The sequence below is a fragment of the Antechinus flavipes genome, chromosome 3, assembly GCF_016432865.1.
Source record: "Antechinus flavipes isolate AdamAnt ecotype Samford, QLD, Australia chromosome 3, AdamAnt_v2, whole genome shotgun sequence".
Classification (NCBI taxonomy): domain Eukaryota; kingdom Metazoa; phylum Chordata; class Mammalia; order Dasyuromorphia; family Dasyuridae; genus Antechinus; species Antechinus flavipes.
In genome coordinates, this window is record NC_067400.1 from 370,676,707 (window position 1) to 370,697,843 (window position 21,137).

Below are 21,137 nucleotides of genomic sequence, written 5' to 3' on the forward strand. Positions count from 1 at the left end.
CTGTATCTTGATAACCCACTGATTTTCAGAATGATTCTGCTGATACTGCTTCTAAATGTCTTCATCGACAATACTGTGCAAAATAATTATCTTTTTTTCTTTAGCACTTGCTAGAATGCAGAAAAAAGGGAAGTTTCTTAAGTGTTTAGTTAAGAGCCTGCTTGCTCTACCCCCACTTGCTCCCTAACCACACATTTACCTTCTTAAATCAGAGAGGCAAAAAAAAATCTATGTTGATGGGTAGTGTTTCAAAATGAATAATTACATCTCAACAATAATCGATAATGTTGACTATACAAGGTAATTTCTTAAGAATCAGGGTTTGAAGTGACGTGTGAACTGTATCTTGTCAGGAAGTGGTTTCATTTATACGCTGGTTGTTTTTTTTTTTTTTTTTCCTTTTTGCTACTGCCCTAAAATTAAGAAGCTTTGACATAGGCCCCCTCTTTCAACATGTGACTTTACTCTTTCCGTTTTTGTTGAGTTATTAACTGTTACAAGCTGATGACAGTTTCAATAACAAGGAGATACTGGTGAGAAGGTAAGAAAGTTTTTGACTTGTTTTGCTTTGAAAGATATTAGTATTTAAAGAAAAATAGCAGATTATGATAGTTGGAATTATATATTTTTGTAGAAAGTACTTTGACCTGTGATTATAATTTCACTTTTTCTTTTGTGTGGAATAGTATATCCTGTAATATCTGCATCTATAAAAATTTCATATTGTAAGAATCATCAATAGAAATTGGAATGCAATAATGTTTTATGATAGATATGATCTAATTAGCCTTTAAAATAAATGCATATCTGTATCTATGTAACTATATACACGCATACACATTCTTATACAAAACTTCAGTCAAAGCATGTTTAATTGTTTCATTGAAAATATGTACTATTCCTTCTGGATAATAGCACTGGAGGGAAAAATCCTATTGCAAGCAAAGTTACTTCTGATTAACATTGAATGAATGGCATAAAGTACATAATATACTATCAAGGCCAAAATAAGAGGCCTTGAAAATCATTAAGAATTTTTTTTTGCTTTTCAAATGGGGGAAAATCATTTGTTAAAAAACATCAAAAAATGATTTTCTTTCCTGTACTTGGTCCTATATATTTTTAAGATAAAGAAAGAAGAAATGTGTAGGTTTCCAGTTTATATGCAAACTTTTCAGTGAAAATGATCATGAGTAGAATATACAGTAAGCAGATGAATTGAGAGGGATTAAGGGGACAAAGGAAAAATTATCGACACAATGCAACTGTATTACAAGGTTGACTTTCTAAACATTAAAAAAAGCCTTTTCTAAATCTTAAAGTACAACATAAATGTTATTTCTGTATATTCTCTAATTTGATTAATTTTTTCATATACTTAGAGCAGAGATACAAAGGATGATAAAGTATAAACTAATTGAAAAATATATTTGGATCATGATACTTTTTTTAAAGAAAATGTTTTAAGTGGAAAAATAACGTGTTGAAGTTGACGTGTATATTGCCATAGTGTTAGAGGCAAGCTCAGTATTAAAACAAGACAACATGGGCCAAGTTTAGATTATGAGTAGATTAGAATTTTCATAAAAATCTGAAATCTAATGTTACTATAGTTATTGAGATGAATTTTAATAGAGATAAATGTAAGCCTTATGTATAGATTAAAAAAAAAACTGAACACAAATAAGAAGGGGAGACCATAATTTGTCTGAAAATAATCAGTGGATTTTGGTGGACTTCATTCCATTTCAATATGAGTCCATAGTATGAAATGGAAGATAAAAAAAAAAGTATAAGATTCTAGGGTGAAGAAAGCTTACAGGAATAAAGAAGTGGCAGTTTCTACTCTGACTTGATTTGCTGATATTTAAAGTGGTATGTTCAATTATTGATGCATTTAAGCAAAGATACTTATAAGCTGAAAAACACTAAAAGAAAATGTTGAATTGTTGAATCCATGCCTAATGAAGATTATATTTAATCCTCTTTTTTGTTGTCACATGGCTTGAGTGTTCTTACCAGAGATAATTCAAGGAAAGATTTTATGATTTTTTTTGAATATGTTATATTTTGGACTCAATAGCTAACAAATTCCTTTTCAGCTCTGAAATATGACTCACTGAAATCATTATTATATTTGTTTGTATGACTATTCCTGAGGGAAAGCCTACAGATGAATTGTTTTATAGACTATATTTACAAAACAGGTACATGGTGTACATAGAATAATCATTTTAATTTTTCAAATTTATATAGATAATACTTTATGAATACTTTTGGACATTGTTTAATTTGAGGAAAAATCAAAAATGATAACACATGTTCTATCATAGAATATCATATTATCAGTATCCAACTTAGCTACCTATTAGGTAAAATAATTGTAAGAAAATATAGATTAGGTCTCAGTGCACTAGGCCTTTCACATTGTTATTTAGACAAGTATTGGAAGATATTGACAACGCACATTCATTTGGTATTTTGGAATTATCTCTCAATTTAATCATATTTCTGCTTTTTGAAATATAATCCAATTACATATTTAATATTTTATTTTATAATTATTAAGGATGAAAGGGAATACAAATTTTAAAAAAAAGGTATAACAGATAATTACATTTGCTTTGCTAATATACTTGCTTTGTGTTTTTTTTTTTTTTTAATGACATGATACAGCAGAGAAATAGTAGATGAAAGTAGCTTACCTGTGAGAAAGACCTCTCTCTGACCATGTGACCTTAGGCAACTTACTTCAGTATCCCATACACTCTTAAAAGTTTAAGTTGTAGAACAGCTGCTGATTTTTATTGATAAAAGGATTTCTCTCACTGATGGCGTAGTTCCTTGTGGAACTGAACCATAAATACAGTTAAAATAAAATATATACAATACAATTAAAATAAAATAAAAGGAAAGGAAATGGATAGCCACATAAACTTCCTCATCAATAATTTTCTAGGTGTAATTCAGACATTAAGAACTTAACAAAAATTTTTGAGGTATATGACTTTATGCCTCTCCCAATGATTTTCCAATGCCTCATGGTGCTGTGTATATGATCTTGGGTGGTCAGTATAATGAAGTCCAAACAAAAGTCTACCAGATCAGAAGGCTTCTAATACAAAACCACCCAAAAGCTAAAGCTAGCCTGGGTAAGATTGGAGAGTCTCATCATTGGAAACTTGTCCATCAAATGATAATTTATCTATAGTTTCTGTGGTCTATAATTTCTGCAGTCAGAAAACAGAGGTTCAAATTCTATCTTTGATTTTTATTATCTGGGTCACTTTGGGCAAAAATGACTTCTCTGGATCTGATTTTCCTTATCTGTAAAAAGGAGCAGTTGCACTCAGTGGCCTCTTATATCCCTTCCTTTTAGGACTATAATCCACAGACATAAAGAGGTTTCAGTTTTATATCAATCGATAGAATTTTCAGGAACATGATGCTTGCATCACTTTAAATTATTACATAGATTTTTGAAAACTGGACTTTGATGGGGGTATGGGATGATATTACTTAAAGAAAACTACTTTGAAATGAAGAAAAAATATATTTACTTCTTTTTTTGTTTGTTATTCCTCTCCCATAGTTTGCCTTTTGCTGATTTTTCTCTTTCAGTATGATTCATAAAAACATGTATAACCAGAAAAATCAAAACAAGTGCTAAAGGAAAAGGTGAAGAAAATAATTTTATCCTGAATGTTCCAATGAAAATATTTATAACAATGTGAATGAGTTGAGGATAACCAGTAGAAATTTAAGCCTGCGCTGACCCTTTTTTGGGTATAATTATGTGAAATAGAATTCCAAGATAATATATTGAGTTTACTTAGATCATAGGAAAAGAAGAGCAAAGACTTAAAGATGGAAGGAATCTCAGAGACCATTAATGGCAATTGCCCCATTTTAAAGATAAGGAAACTGAGAACTACAAAGGTAGAAGGATGAAATACTACAGGTACAAATATTATCATCCTATACTTTCTTAGGTTCAAATACTTCACTGCACAATAGAGAGTAGAGGAAATATGGTTTGACAGCATGTCTGACTTTATGACCCCATTTGGGGTATTCCTGGAAAATATACTGGAATGGTTTGCCATTTCCTTCTTCAGCTCCTTTTACAAATAAGGAACTGAGACAAACAGAGTTAAATAGTTTTCCCAAGGTTCCATAAACTAATAAGTGTCTGAAGCTGTATTTGAACTTAGATCTTTTTTCACTCCTGGTCTGATCCTCTATCCACTGCATCCCCTGGCTCCCTGTTCTCATTAGAATGAATTATTAGAATATCAGAACTAATAAGAAAATGAAGAAAAGTGAAATCTTTGATCAATACAACTAAGAGCCATATATATATTGAAATTATAGACTCTCATATCTAAAATGGACTTCCCAGGCCATGTAGTAAACTTTTCAACCAAAACTGTGACAAAAAGCTATTCAATTCTTCTTGAACATAAAGAGATGGTTAGACAGCCCAGGCATAAGAGCAGTGGACTTGGAGTCAGGAAAATTTGAGTTCTCATTTAGCCTTAAACATTTGCTGTGTGTTCCTAAGCAAGTCACTTAGTCTGTTTTCCTCAGTTTCCTCTACTATAACACAGGGATAATAATAATTCCTCCCTCTAGTGCTGTGACAATGGAATGAAATATTTGTAAAAGTACTTTGCACAGAGACTAGCATATACGAGGCACATAAGAAATTCATTATTTCCATCCTCACAGTGACAGGGAACTGATATTGCATATGAGACAACCCAGTTCATTTTAGGACAGGTCTAATAGGGTGGTCTTCCATACATTGGACCAAAATTGGGTTCTAATTTTCACCACTTGGTCCTACCTCTTCTTTCTTAAGCCAAGTAGATTAAGCACATGATGTCTGAAGAATATTATCATGGCATCCTCCCACTTCTCTGCCCATCAGTGCCATCCAAAACTTTCTTTTTTCCAGACAAAATAAAATCAATTACCTTAACCTTTCCTCATCTGACTGGTTTTGAGTTCCCCCACCATATTGACCATTGTTCTTTTTAGATATAAAACAGTTTTTCAGTGTTTCTTCTGAAATGGGATGCCCATAATTGAACAAAATATTCTGGATAGACTCTGACAACATATAATGTATATTAAAAGATTGTATTAGCTTTTTTGGCAACTATGTCACATTCATTTTGACTCATATTAAGCTAGAGGCCAACTAAAACTCTTAAAATATTCAGATAAACTGCTATCAAACCATATTTTCTCTATTCTGTATTTGTGCAGTGAAGTATTTTAACCTAAGAAAGTGTAGAGTGTAACACTGAAATTGTAATATTTCATCTTTCTATTTTTAGTCCCTTGTTCTGGGCAGTTTTGGGAGTCTGACTCTTCCATCTGTATTATTGCTTAGATATCCTTATTTTGTGTTATCTGAAAATTTGATGAGCCTGTTTCTATGCCTTCCTCCAAGTCTGATCATAAAATCAACTACTACTGGACAAGGATGAGAGATTTCTAAAAGACTACTTGAATGAAAAGACTGGGAAATTAAGTATGGGATACAGCTAATATTTTGCAGAATTCATACGTAATAAATGTGCTTCCTAGTGTGAGAAACAGTATGGGGTAGTTTTAAAATGTAGTACATTCAATTAGGTGAACTGAATTTAGTCCTATCCCTTAAATGTTTCTGAGCCTCATTTTTGTCATCTCCAGGTTGAAGACAGATGATCTCTAAGATTGTTTCAAGCTCTAAAATTCTATGATTTTGAGTTATATATAATGGAAAAGTAGAATTATTGTTGAACTCAGGGCCAGTTATAAGCACATTTAAGATGGGAGGTTTTTTTTTGTTTTGTGTTGTGTTGCTTATTTCTCTATGACACCCCAATATTTGCCTGTTTGCCCTTCTGCTTCAGTGTCCCATCATTAGATCTAAGCATTCCTGGCTTAGAGCTTCAGAATATATACTGGATATCTGGCTAAGTATATCAATCAGTATCATGCTCTTCCTGTCTCTCCTATCTTTTAGGAACTTATATGTTTTATTAGCTTAGATTCTCTGTGTCTTTCCATACTTTATAGGTGACAACTTTATATATTTATATTAATCTATGCTTTTGTAGCTTAAAGAAATTTTTCTTCTTCCCCCACCAAACCTCTTCCTCAGCTCTCCACACACCCAAAGCAAAACAAATAAACCAAAAGGGTTTGCTCTTTTCCCTGAGGTAAACTTTAATAATAGTTTTCAGAAGATGTGGTTGTCTTTGTTTTCTAATCAAAAGAAATGATAATAGCAATGAAGATCCCCAGAAAATCAGGAAGGGAGACTGGCGAAAAAAAGTCATTGCAAATTAGGAGTGGTAGATATTTTGGGATACCTTTTTGTGGTGTCCCTCAGTTCACAAGTCCCTATAAATGCAAACAGGAAACTCAAGGGATAGTCAAACTTGGCCCTATTGCTCACTAGCTGTATGACCCTGGACAAGTCACTTAACCCTGTTTGCCTCAGTTCCCTCATCTGTAAAATGAGTTTGAAGAAGGAAATGTGGAACTACTCCAGTATCTTTGCCAAGAAAACCACAAAGAATCAGGGAAAACTTGAAAGGATTGAGCAATAGCAACAACAAATGTGATCCTGGGTACTTTGTTTGCCTCAGTTTCCTCAACTGTAAAATGAAATCAATAATTGTAATGGGCTGAGTCTTGAGTTGATGCACTGAGGTCCCAAGCACATGAGGCTAAATAGTAATTGGACCATACTCTATTAATAAATAAGCTTGGAGAAAGAATGGCCCCCACCCACTCTTTGTGCAAGTCCTGATGTGTTGTATAGGAAATGACGATTTTGGTGGATGGAGGCAGGGGAGTGGAAAAGGAAGGGAAGGAGAGACTTTTTGGGATTGCCATTGCCACGGTTGGCTCAGCTCGCGTCTCTCTCTCTGCTAGTTGGCTTCCTGTTGCAACTGCCCACATTTGCTATCGCAATCTTTATTCACCTCTTCACTTCAATAAATATTGAAGATTTTCCCCTTAACCTGAATTCCTGACTCCGGCTGATTTTAAATATGCAGTCATTACAAATGATAGCACCTGCCTCCCAAGGTTGTTGTGAGAATCACATTAGCTAATGTTTGTAAAGCACTTTGCAGACCTTAATGTGTCATGTAAATGCTAACTTAATACTTCTACTACTGCTACTACCAATGGCATCTCCTACTATAACAACTACTATTCCTACTGCAATTACAATTATTACTGCAATTACTGCTGTTACCACTATTACTACAAAACACAACAAACAAAATGCTGAGCACTTGGGATTCAAAAAAAGGCAAAAATAATCTCTGTCCTCAAGGAACTTCTTATCTAACAAATGTATACAAAGTAAGCTATAGACAGGAGTAATACAAAATAAAAAAGTGAAAACACTGGAATTATGGGGTTAGTTAAGGCTTCTTGTACAAGGTAGGATTTTAGCTGAGATTTAGAAGAAGCCAAAGTAGTGAGTAGTTGGAATAAAGGAGGGATTCCAGGTATGAGGGACAGCTAGAGAATTCACCAGACCTGACTCCTGTTTGTGTAATAGCCAGTATTACAATGGATAGAAAAATACATATGTATTAAGGGATTGATGTGGATTAGAAAGATTAGTAGAGAATTAGAAATATGTGAGGGGGCTAGGTTAAAAGAGCTTTGGATATCAAACTGAGAATTTTGTATTTTTTCCCTGAAGGCAATAGGAAACCACTGGAGATTATTAGAGAAAGGTATGTGGGGAGATATGTAATATGAGCTCTGTTTTAGGAAAATATCTTTTGTGGTTTAATGTAGATTGGAATGGAGAGAGACTTGAGGCAGGCACCCCCATCACACATTAGGATTGAAGTGATGAGGGCCTGCTCTAGAGTGATGATAGTGTTAGAAGAGATAAAAGGGCCTAAATATGAGAGATTTTAAATAAAGTGTTATCAGCCAGCCTCAGAAATAGATTGGCCATAGGGAATAAGGGATAGTGAGGAATCCAGAATGACTCTTACATTATAAGTTTGAGGAATTTGCAGGATGATGTAGCTCTCTATAATGATATGGAAGGTAAGAAGGTGAATACTGAGTTTAAGATTGGACATCCATTTGGGTTTGTCTGATGTGTAAGGATCAGCAGAAAGATGGAGGCAGGAAAAGTAGATTTGAGAATCTTCAGCATAGAGATGGTAATTACATCTATAATTATAATTATATAATTATATAATTATAAAATCACCAAGTGAAACAGTATGGAGGAAGAAGTACAGAACCCTTAGGACAGTTATGCTTAGAGGGTATGATATGGAGGTAGATCCAATAAAAAAGACAGAAAAGGAGCAGTCAGGTAGGTAGGGGAAAAACAAGGGACTATCAAGGAGGAAAGCATGATCGATCATGTCAAAGGATGAAAAGAGGTCAAGGAGAAAGAATTGAGAAAAAGTTGTTGGATTTGGCAATTAAATTGGTAGTGATAACTTTGGTGTGAGCAGTTTTGGTAGATTGTTAAAGTCAAAAGCCAGATTTTATAGAATTAAGAGGAGCGAAAAAAAAGAAAGCAGACAACCTATATAAAAATGACTTTTTTTGAGGAGTTTAGCTTAAAAGGGCAAAAGAGTTCTTGGAGGATTAATTAGAAAAGGTGGAAGGATCAAGTGTAGGATTTTTGAGAATTGGGGAGACATTAACAAGTCTTTAGGAAGTAGGAAATGACCAACAAGGAGGGAGAGATTTTAAAAAGTCAAAGAGTGGGTAAAACAGAGAAGGCAGTCTGTTATAAGAGGTGATATGGAATGAGATCTCTTGGAAAAAAATAGTAGGTACTGGTACATAGTAAGGAGTAAGGCCATTTCATCATGTGAAACAACAGTGAAGGAGGAAAAAAAGTGGCAAAAGACATCTGAGTGATGATTACTACTACTACAACAATTCTTCCTCCTTTTTTCTTCCTTTTCCTCCTACTCCTCTGACTTTGGTTGCATTTACTTTCCTAATATAAGTTTTCTGAGTGTTCCTTGAATTGATGATCCCATAGGAGACATCTTAGCAGAGAAATACCATTCTTGAGGAAGAGAATTTCACATAATCCTATCTTCTGTCTTCCACACTCCAGCTAAATCAACCTATTTCTTTTCTGAGAATATCAAGTTTACTTCCTGTCTTCTTACTTTTATACAGTCTGTGTCCACTGCCTAGAATCTATTTTCTCCTAACCACCTCTTCATTCTTAGTTTTAAGGTCCAGTCTTACAGGGAGTCTTTCTTGACTCTCATAGTTAGTATGTTCTTCTTTTTATCGCATTTTGTATTTACTCATCCTTTTACATTCTCTTTCATCCCTAACAGAAAATAATCTCTTTGAGGACAGGGAATATTTCTTTTTTTATCTTTTCTTTCATCAGCACATGGCACAGCAGCCAAAACAGTAAATTCTTATTAAATGTTTGTTAGATTGAAAGGAACCAATTGTTCTCCCAGCTTATCTTTCTTCAGTTTCTCTATCCTGTCTTCCCAGCACAATTCTCTTATACTTATTCCCTTCTTAAGAAAGTGTTCATAGAAGTATCTCACAAATCCACTGATGATTGTCTTTTTTCTATGGAGAAGAATTATTCTGTGTGAATCCTCTACTTGGTACTCTTTTTCTAAATGTCATGAGGATGAATGACCTTGGTTTAGGCTTCCAAAGAGAATGTGGATATTCTCAATAGCAATGTTTGTAAACATATTAGATGCTCAATAAATATATTTTATTAAGTGTTATTAATGTCTTATTTTCATATTGCAATCAATTCTGGATAAAGCCCCAACTCAAAAGGAAGCCATTCTCATAACAACAACAACAAAATACCTTCGCCAAACCAACTAACATGGTACTATCAAATAGTATATACATTTCAATCACCTTCTTTCTATCAGAAATAAGCCAATATTTCCATAACTCTTCTTCAGAGACAATAGTGGTCATTGCAATTATTTGACATTTATGTTCCTTCCATCATTCTTTTTGTTTACATTATTAGGATCATTGTATGTATTGTTCACGACTCTGTTTACTTCATTTTATGTCAGTTCATGAGAGGGTTCTAGTGTTTTACTCAATTTCTCATACAATTTTTATGGTGTAATAAGATTCTATTACAGTAATTTACCACAATGATTGGCACATTCGTTGCTTCCTGTTCTTTTCAACCACAATGATATTTTGGGATCTGTTGGAGCCTTTCTTTATGTTTTTGACCTTTTCTGACTTTTGAGTGGAACCTAGTGACTTTTCATGCAAAATAAGTTATTTTTCAGGTTGGTTGGATCAATTTGAAGCTCTTCAAACAGTTTTCCTATGCCTTTCTTCCTGCAAACCCTTCAGTATTGCACATTTCCATTTTTCTCCATCTCTGACAATTGACTAGACATGAGATGAAACCTCAAAAGTATGTTAATTTCTATCTTTTATTATTAGTGATTTTTAAAATATTTTACATACTTGTTGGTAGTTTGCAGTTCTTCTGAAAGCTATTTATATACTTAGATCCTATGATGAAATGAGAGAAAAAAATTTTCCTTCTGCCTGAAAAAGTTTCCCCTGAAATTGAATTATATATTTATCTCCTATTTTCTTGCTTCAACATTATAATTTTAGATATCAATTTCTTTTGACCTATTTTATTATATAATTCTATAATAATTTCTGATAATTCTGATAGGTTTTTCTTTAATGAATTCATCTTGCTCAATTTAAAATTTTTTGACAATTTGATTTTCATCTTCCTTTTTCTTATTCAGATTAATAATCAGTGCTATTAGTTATTGCTAATAAAAATTCTAATCTTTTTATTCATAAGTTTTTTCTGTTTTTCTCTGCTTTCAGTCTTGTTTTTAGATCATTTTTTCTATATAGTCACTTTGTTCATCCTTTCTCTTTTCATTTACTCATTAAATACTTTGTACCTTTTAAATATGTGCCTTTTGCACATATTACATCTCTTACTATTTTTATTGCATATATTTTGCAAGGGTATCGGCATGCAATAGTATGTAGACACTTGGCATCAGATTCAGAAAGACCTGAGTTCAAGATTTTTTTCTGATAAGAATTGGTTGTGTTACTATGGACAAAATGCTTAACTTCTTAATGCTTTAGGCAATTTTCTAATACTAAAACTTTAAAGAAGAAGCCAATTTGCCTTAGTGGGGGAGATGTTCTTTACCTGGGTCTTCCCTAAATCAATGATATCACAAATCTAGTCCTTTTCAGGTCCTCTGTTTTATAAAGAATGCATTTGTTATTTTGCTTTTTAATATTTATTTAATATTGATATTTGCATTATCAATTCTTCTAAAATAACAAGTGATATTGAAGAATATGAATATTCTTTTAAGATATTCAGAATTTGTCATAAGTCAGTCAAGTCTAATTTTCTAATTGCTTTACCTCAGTATTTTTCTTATATATTTTCATTAGATTAATCAAATTCTGAGAGAATATTAAAATGTCTTAAATAATGGTGTTATTATCCTTAACTTTTAAAAATTAGCTTTTTAATTAAATTACCTGCTATGCAATTTTATGCAAATATGTTTAATATTAGATTTTTTCCATTGTCTATGATAGCTCTGAGCAAAGTGTGTTTTCCCTGTTTGTATAATTTTAATTATTGCCTCATCTAAGACGATGATTAGAACTCATTTATTTAAATTATGCAAATTAAGAGATTTTGTTTTATCCCCTAATTTTTAAATTTATTTTTTTGAGTCATTTCAGTTGTGTCTAACTCATTATGAATACATTTTTGGGTTTTCTTAGTGAAGATATTGGAGTGGTTTGCCATTTCTTTCTCTAACTTAATTTACTGTTAAGAAACTGGGATAATTAGGATTAAGTGACTTGGCCAAGGTCAAACAACTATTAAGAGTCTGCATCTAGATTTGAACTCATGAAGACCAGTCTTCCTCATTCCAAGAGCAGTGCTCTATCCACTGTACCAGCCACCTGCCATTTTTAATCTATACATGTCTATATTTTATTTAATATTTTTCTAATTATATTTAAAATAATTTTATATTTATTTTTAAAACTTTGAATTCTAGATTCTCTTCCTTATCATTACCCCCAGTCTCTATTAAGAAAGCACATGTGAAGTTATGCAAAACATTTCCATCAAATCAAGTTGTGAAAAAAATAGATCTCCCCCCTAAAAAAAAAAAAAAAACCCTCATGAAAAAAAAAAATGTGTAATATAGAGAGTGATATAAAAAAGAGAGAGAGATAGAGAAATAGACAGACTTACAGAGAAAAGACAAAAGAGAAAGACAAAGAGAAACTGACCACAAGTTCTCTTTTCAGCTCTGGAACTGTTAGGAGTGTCCCTGCCCCAGTATAAATGTAAGTTGTAGTGTGCTAAAGCAACAGAGTCCTTTCTCAGTGAGGGACCTGACCACAAGCATTGTTTTATCTTTATCTCTGAGATAAATTTGAGCATGAGTCAGGATAAAATGGACGGTAGATAAGTTGGTAGATAAGGATAGGTAAATTCTCCTGAGATATTGATAGGAGAGACAGGTATTTACCATTGAATTCCCTTCACTTTTCTCTTATTCCTTCTGCTAGTTGATTATATCTCATGAGGTATAATAGTTGTAACCAGGGATGCGGATTTGAAACACCCCTTTCCTCTTCATTTTTGCCACCAGTGCTCTACTTCCATATACAATCACTCCTTCTCCCTATTTTTTTAAATTTTTTAATATCTCCTTTTTGGCAATTACATGTAAAAACAATTTTTAACATTTTTTAATGCTGACTTCAGATTCTCTCCTTCACTCCCTCCCTTAATCCCTCATTAAGAAGGCAAAAAATTTGATATAGGTTATATACGTGGAGTCATGAAAAATACATTTCCATCCTAGTTATAATTTCCTCATTCTTGAGCCTTGAAGTTCATCTGATTCATAACCCTCAATCTCCCCTTAGAGAGGGATCCCCTCTGGGATATTGCCAAGAATTAACTCTGAAAATCAGTGCCCCAAATTCCAAAAGCCATGAGTTCTGGCCCTACTGTGGCATAATCTGATCAAAGATATTGGGAAAGGTGGGCAAGAGAGAGACAGAAACAGCATAGCTACCCACTATAGAAATGGCCTTGAATTGGTTTTATCTCTAAGAATTACATTTGTACTGAAATCTTTCAATTTTCCCTTTCCTGTATGAGTCTTTTTTTTTTAATTACATTTTAAAGATCTTTACTTTTTTACTTGAGGAAGAAAAGCGTATAGGAGGAGAGTTACATTCCAAATTACTTCTAATTTTACCATTTCAGGATTTTCTCCAAACACTTCTCAAGCCATTAAGATTTGGTTTTTATTTCCAGTTTAATGCTACAAGTTATATGGATCCAGCCACCAAAAGGATCCACTTTCATGTACTCCTTACCCTTTTACTTAGAAAACAGTATATATATATATAATATATATATATATATATATATATATATATATATATATATATATATATATGATTTTCTTCAATTTCAGCTACAGAAGTATATGCCTCAGGAAGAAAAATCAATATCCATGACCTTTTTCTAAGCCTACAGAGGCAAATATAAAATCAATCAATCAATTAACCAATGCATGTTTAAGAGATAACTCCTTTAACAAATATTGAATGAGGCTCTTTTTTCCTATGATAGGCATTGTGAGAAACAGAAAAATAAGGCCTCATTCCCACTTTTATGCAATTCACAGATGAAAAATGGAGGGAGATAGATTCACACAAAAATGGCTGTAATTCAAAAAAGATAAGAGGAAGAAAAATTGATTTCTAATTTTCCCCAGTATAATATAATCTTCAAAGGCAGGAACTATTTTTTGTACTTATAATGTACCTTGAACATCATAAAAACTATATAAATATTATTGAATTCAATTGAATTATGACAGGAGAAATAGATATAACATCCATTTTAGGCGCTCACATAGACAAGTATTTCTTTTTTCCAAATGAAAATGAATTGTTGTCATTTTCTTCATTCCTTAAGTATTCCAAGTTATAGTTTTACTTCTCCCTCCTAGAGAGTCCTATTTTAGTATATTCAGTGTCCTATACTAATAATCCTATACTCATAAGGAGGGGGAGATGTAAAGTAGATAAAGGTGTCCTCTCATACTTCTTTTTTGGGGGGGAGCTGAACTTGATCATTAAAGTTTTATAGCATGCAGATTTATTGTTTTTTTTTTCATTTATTCTGTTGCAGTGATTAGTTTTTCTAATTCTAATTATTTAATTTTTTATCATTTCACATAAATTTTCTCATGCTAACTTTTCCTTCTTATAGCACAGTAAAATTCCATAGTATTCAGTACCCTATCTTTGATTATATCCTAAGTGAATGTCCCACATTCTTTTTCTCATTGACTTCTTTGTTATACATTTCTAGAAGCAGAATTTCTGGATCAAAGAATATCTTCCTTTTAGTCACCACTTCACAAAATTCCAGATCACTTTCCAGCATAGTTGGAACAATTCAAAGTTCCAACATTTCCTTAATTTATCTATCTTTTCATCACTTCTCCAACATTCATTATTTCTGTAAAAATAAGTTTATTTATGCATGTTTCATTATTTGGCATAAAATATTATGTCACTCTTACTTCATTCAATTGCTTATTTTCTTTGTACAAGGTGGGCTAGAATGGCCTTATATGGAATACTTGTCATAATCAGACCATGTAAAAAGTGAGTTCTAGGAGTACAGAATGACAATATTACATAAATTCTTGAAATCATCTGGACTAGTTTAGTCACCAAGGCAGGTGGGAAAGCATCACAGTGCTACAGAGAAGAGAGCACCCTTGCATTGGGCACTTCCAGATCAGCATATTAGAGACTCTCCTTACTAGTTTTGGACTTCTGATGTTCCCCACTTCCTTTCCAAAATAAACTTTACCCAGAAAACATGAAAACTTTACTTCCAGGGATACTGTCCAATGTGCTGTATGACCAGTCTATTTTTCACAGTTCCTCAGTATTACTATCAATAGATGGGGTGAGAAGCTCAGTAATATCTAGAGCCCAGTTCCAACTTTTGTAATGCTCATACTTGCAAAAGTCCTCACATATTCGCCACTTCTACAGAACCGACCTGCAACACATTATAACCCTCTCTGATTCCACTTAATTTCTTGCCTTTTCCTTACCAATAGTTTTTTTTTTTTTTCTACTTATTCCTGCTCTCTCTCACACAGGCTTATATCTTCACTCTATGCATTCCTCTGTCTCTGTCCCCCCAATAAATACATTCTGACCCTTTCCCCTAAATCCCAGTACAGATTGTCCACCCAGAATGGAGAGTATATCCTGACACTTCTTAAATAAGCTCAGGGAATAGCATGTTTTTGCTGGCAGTAAATGTCCCGAAGCATCCATCTCTATTTTAAGCATTATTTGTCTTGACCAAGCTTGAGCCCTAGGTGATGATTAAGTTCATGCTGTTAATGAATTTAAGCACATGCACAGCCTTTAGTTATGGAGTCCTGGAACTGCTTACTTTTTCATTTCAATATGTCAATGAAAGGAAAATTACTAGATTATAAACTCCTTGAAGTTAGATCCTATGTCTGATCTGTTTCCTAGAAATTTTATTTCTTAACTGTTATACTGACTTCAACCAATAAGTCTTTTAAAATATTTTAAATTAAAGGCATTATATTAATAATTCAGGCTACTCTCCTGACTCTCCCAGACTCTCTGTGATGCCCCAAAACCTTTTTACTTTGGAAATTCACTTTACCCTTGGACTTTACATCCTGGAAATAACATTCACCTCTCTGTAGATTCTCTCTTTAATAGGCTTGTTCTTTCCAGAACTTTCATTTCAAGGAGGATGTCAGTAAAAATCATGTCTCCATTTGTCTTCAGGCTATACTTTATATTCTTCTGAACTCTCTTTACAATGATTCAATGCAAGACATCTTCATATATTGCTCATCTTCACCTTTTCAATTTGCTTTTATATATTGCCTTCCCCCATTAGAATCCATGCTCTTTAAAGATAGGGACTCTCTTTCTTTCTGCTTGTATTTAAATTACCATTATTTAGTACAGTTTCTAGCACAAAGTAAGAACTTAATACATTCTTACTGACTTATTAAGCGTCTGCTATGTGATGAGATTCTATGATAAATTTTATCTTGCTTTGTGTTCTCTTATAGAAGATGAGTTACACTATGCTATAATCATCATAGTTCATGGTGTCTGAGAAATGACACTTCAATTGAATAAATTCAGCTAGGAATTTTAAATTGATGTGGAGTGGACAGGCATGGAGTGTTGGAAGGAGGGGATGGATAAGATGGTGCAGTAACTTAATTATACAAGAATAGACAATTATCAAATTTTTAATAGTCATTCTTTATATTGCTTCTGTTGGTTATTCTGCTTTTAAAAGAATCCACTAACCCTTCTTTTACATATGTTAAAGACTAATAACTAATATAAAATGAAAAATTGATAGATGAAAAAAGTATATAAATACAAATATGACTACATTTACTGAATGACAAAAATCAAGGTCTTCCTTGATTTAAGGCGAGATATTCTTGCCTTTAAAAATGCTGTTTGTTGAGTCTATTGTTTTTAAATTATTCTTCTTGTGCATTGATTTAAGTCAATTGAATTCTTTTAACAATTTTTGAGCAAAAATGGTATGCATAACACTATGCTAGATTCTGTTGGTCATATATCTAGGAGAAAATATAATCCTTAAGCATTTCTTATGTTTAAGACACTATGAAAACTGTTTTAGATATAAAGATAAATTTAAGAATAGTCTCTGCTTCAAAAAGCTTCCATTCAAAGAGAATGATGGAAGAAAATGGTCAAAAGTAGCCATGGATTATAGGTCTACACCATTGAAAGAAGAATAAATAGAAGACATAAAAATTATGGAGGAATTTTAGACAGAAAATGGCTTAAACTTATACATCTATTAATATGAACTCACTGAAATGTAAATACAAACAATCAAGATTAAAATAAAGTATATTAAGTAGAGCCAACTTAGGCCAGTGACTATGACACATATAAAGTTCAAATTTCCCACAGGATTTAGTACATGGATTTGCAAATACTTGTTGTTTTTAAATTTCATTTATTTAATATTTTCCCAGCTACATTTAACCAATTTTTATTTTTGTTTTTAAAACACTGAGTTCTAGATTCTCTCCCTTATAGTCACCTAAGCCTCCATTAAGAAAGCACATGTAAAGTTATGTAAAACATTTCCATAAAAATTATGAAAGAAAACATAGATTTCCCCCCTCTAAAAACAAAACCCCTTAAATAGTCTTAGATCATTACGTAGATGAGAATAGCAATGACATTTAAAGCTGCTCATATCAGAATATTGCTATTACTTTGTGTATCATACAGTTCATTTTGCATGAATTCATGGAAGACTTTCCAAGTTTTCTGAGAGCATCTTGCTCATCATTTCCCATAGAAAAATACTATTCCATGATTATCACATACCACAATTCATTCAGCCATTTCCCAATTGATGGACTGAATTTTCATTTTGTTTTTGCTCTGAGAAGAAAACTGTTACAAATATTTTTGAACATATATGTCTCAAGGAATGAAACCACTTATCAGTGCAAGAAAGATTAGAAATAGTTCAAGAAAGATCAGTCTCACTGGAATGAAAATGGTGTTTAGCCCATCTAACACAGTTTCCCAGAAGCCACTGAGAGAGTCTTAATCACAGCAGATCAATAACTGAGACCATCTCTGTTGACTCAGTAGCAGAGTACACCAGTGGGACAGCTTCCAGTCCCAGCTCAGAAGGCAAATTGCCAGCCCCAGAAACCAGATTGTTGCTGCTTGGAAAGAGCAGATAGGATACCCTGGCTCTAAGCAGGACATCAAATACAAGTCAAAGATCAGAGTGGCACAAGAAACTTGGGATAGGGCTCTCTGTATGCCAGAAACAGAGTCACAAAATAGAAAAAAATGAGGAATGGAAGGAAGGAAGGAAATGAGCAAGAAACAGAAAAGAATTTTAACCACAGAAAGCTACTATGGTGACAGAGAAGATCAAAACACAAACTCAGAAGAAGACAAAATGCTCACATGGGAAATCTCAAAAAAAAAATGATATGAATGGGTCTCAAGCCAAAGAGGCTTCTTGGAAGTACTCATAAAGGACAATAAGAGAGATAGAAGAAGAATTTGGAAAAGAAACAAGATATGCAAGAGAGCGTCAACAACTTGGTAAAGGAAGGGAAAAATAATTAAAGAAAACAATTCTTAAAAAAATTGCTGAAGAAATTCATTCCTTAAAATAACACAGTTGCTTAAATAAAAAAAAAAAAATTCCTGGAAGAAAACAACACCTTGAAAAGTAGAATTAATAAAATGGAAAAAAGAGATATAAAAGCTAACTGAAGAAAACCACATATTAAAAACTAGAATTGGGCAAATGGAAGCTAATGACTCCATGAGACATTAAGAATTGGTCAAACCAAAAAAAAAAAAAAAAAAAGAGAAAATGTAAAATATCTCTTTGAAAAAAATAGCTGACCTGAAAAATAGATTCAGGAGAGATAGTTAAAAAAAAAATTGGCCTACCTGAAGGCCATAACCAAAAAAAGAGTTGGATAGCATTCTTGAAGAGATCATAAAGGAAAAATGCCCTAATATACTACAATTATAGGACAAAATAATCATTGAAAGAATCCATTAATCACCTCTGGAAAGAGATCCCACAAAGAAAACCACAAGAAACATAGTTGGAAAATTCCAGAACTATGATCTCAAGAAAAAAAAAAATACTGCAGGCTGCCCGAGGGGAAAAAATACAATTCAAGTATTGAGGAACAACAGTCAGGGTTATCTTGGCTCTGGCAACTTCTACAATAAAGGATCAGAGGCATATCAAAGATATAATTGAAGGCAAAAGATCTAGGGTTACCACCAAGAATCAACTAACCAGTGAGACTGAACATCATCTTTCGGGGAAGGAGATGGAACTTCAGTGAAGTAATGGATTTTCAATCATTTCTAATGAAAAGACAAGAACTAAATAGAAAATTTGATCTTCAAACAGAGGATTCGAGAAAAGCATAGAAAGGTAAACAGGAAACAAAAAAAAATATTATTTAAAGCTAAAACTGTACATCCCTAGCTGGGAAAGTGATACTTGTAACTTCTGAGAATTGTATCTTATCTTTTATTAGAGCAGTTAGAGAGCCACATAGACAGTGTGATAGTAAATCAACTCTGATATGATGATATTTTTTTAAAAAGTCATTAAAGGGATGGAAAAAAGATTGTCCTGGGAGAGAGGAAAGGGAAGGGAAAATGGGATAAATTAGATCACATGAAGAGGCACAGAAGACTGGTTAAAATAAAGGGAAAGAAGGGAGGGGGATGAGCATTGTCTGGAACTTAATCTCATCAATATGGGATCAAAGTGGGAATAATCTACTTATACAGTTGGGTAGAGAAATTTATTTTCCTCTGTAAAGAAGTAGGAGAACAAAGAGGGTATAAAAGGGAAGGCAGAAACATTAGGAGAAAGGAAGGGGTAAGAGATGAGAGGAGGAGTGGTAAAAAGGAGAGCAGGTTGAGAGCAGGGTGGGTCAAGGGAAAAAAAAAACTACTAAGGAGGAACAGGGTGGAAAGAGAGAACAAAAATATATACAAAGGAGAAAATAGAATGGAGGGGAATACAGAGCTGGTAGTGACAACTATGCATGTGAATGGGATGAACTTTCCCATAAAATGGAAGTGAATAACCAAGTGGATTAAAAAAAAAACAGAATCCTCCAATATGTTATTTACAAGAAACATATCTGAAACAGGGAGATACGTACAGATTAAGGGTAAAAGGCTGGAGCAGAATTTATTATGCTTCAGCCAAAGTAAAAAGAACAGCAGTACCAATTTGGGTCTCAGATTAATGAAAAATACATCTAATTAAAAGAGAGAACTTAAAAGAGAGAACAGAAAATGAAGTGATATTTATATTAAATGTATATGCGCCAAGTGGTAGAACATTCAAATTGTTAGAGAAGTTAAGCCAGTTATAGGAAGAAATAGACAGCAAGACTATAATAGTGGGGGATCCCAACACACCCCTCTCCGATTTAGATAAATCTAACCACAAAATAAATAAGGAAAACTAGGGAGGTTAATAGAATCTTAGAAAACTTGGATATGATAGACCTCTGGAAAAAAATGAACAGGGATAATAAAGAATATGCCTTTTTTCCCAGAAGTACAGGGTACCTACACAAAAATTGACAATGTATTAGGATTTAAAAACCTCACAATCAAATGCAGAAAGGCAGAAATAGTAAATATCCTTTTTCACATCATGATACAATAAAAATTATATTCAATAAAGAGCCAGGGAAAGATAGACCGAAAGTTAATTGGAAATTAAATAATCTAAGTCTATAGAAGGAGTGGGTCTAGCAACAATTAGTAATTTCATCCTGAACAATGTCAATAATGAAACAACATGCCAAAACCTATGGGATGCAGCCAAAGCAGTTCTTAGGAGAGATTTTATATCTCTAAATAGTTACATGAATACAATAGAAGTGAAGATCAGTGCATTGACCTTGCAATTAAAATAACTAGAAAAAGAACAAACTAAAAATCTCCAAATACCAAATCAAAAATTCTGAAAATTAAGAGATTAATAAAGTTGGAAATAAGAACTAATTCTTATTAGTTCTAAAACTAATTAATTGTCAATTAATTAGTTAACATTAAACTAATTAATAAAATTCAAAGTTGACTTTAAGAAAAAATCCCAACAAAATAATTAAATCTTGGTTTAATTTGATGAGGAAAAGGAAAGGGAAAAAAAATTACCAGGATCAAAAATGAAAAGGGCAAACTTACCATCAATGGAAAAGAAACTGAAGCAATAATTAGAAGCTATTTTGCCCAACTATATAGCACAAATCTGACAATTTAAGTGAAATGAATAAATATTTGCCAAAATAGAAATTACCCAAATTAACAGAAGAAATGAATTTCTTAAATAACTCCATTTTAGAAAAAATAAATTGAACAAGTCATCAATGAACTCCCTAAGTAAAAATCTTCAGGTC

General features: G+C 32.8%; 1 protein-coding gene across 1 annotated transcript in view; it reads left to right on the plus strand.

The window, feature by feature from the left end:
- The first annotated feature begins 204 nt into the window (after nucleotides 1-204).
- ARHGAP15 (Rho GTPase activating protein 15) overlaps nucleotides 205-21,137 on the plus strand; it is an 844,282-nt gene continuing 823,349 nt past the window's right edge. The window contains exon 1 of the mRNA XM_051985817.1: nucleotides 205-541. The gene's annotated coding sequence lies outside the window, so the exon portion shown is untranslated. The remainder of the gene's footprint in view (nucleotides 542-21,137) is intronic.